The sequence below is a fragment of the Priapulus caudatus genome, unplaced genomic scaffold, assembly GCF_000485595.1.
Source record: "Priapulus caudatus unplaced genomic scaffold, Priapulus_caudatus-5.0.1 Scaffold2050, whole genome shotgun sequence".
NCBI classification, from domain to species: domain Eukaryota; kingdom Metazoa; phylum Priapulida; class Priapulimorpha; order Priapulimorphida; family Priapulidae; genus Priapulus; species Priapulus caudatus.
Genome location: NW_014579111.1, coordinates 45,265 through 45,807, shown reverse-complemented (window position 1 = coordinate 45,807; position 543 = coordinate 45,265).

Below are 543 nucleotides of genomic sequence, written 5' to 3'. Positions count from 1 at the left end.
GCTCTACTTTGTCACATACATGTCTGTATAATGTTGCACTTATTATACTCTTACCGTGTATATTTCACTTACGGTAAGTATGTATAAAGTGCTTGTAACAATCTGGAAATAAAGAAATTATTAAAGAAATATCACTATTGATATCCTCCACTACACTATCACTATCAGTATCGGTATAAATATCACTATCAATATTCAAGACCACTGTCAATAATGATATCGATATCATTATCAGTATCAATATAATTCCTATAAAATAATAAATATAAGAATAAGAATAATAATAATAATATCATATAATTCCTCTGACTGTAGATTCGTTCATGGTCTAACAGCCGCGGGGGTCACATGACATGTCGACAAATATGAAAAGATTTATGATTGGCCTGTCCCTTTTCGTCTTATCTTTATACGTCGTAAGTATTCTTTGATTGGTTCAGCAACAGCTGCTAAGCATCTACGTCAGGTGTAGACTTGTATAAACTTCAGACACGACCTCCGGTTTTCAATTTTCGAGTCTCACCTAATTAAAGCTGGTTTAAG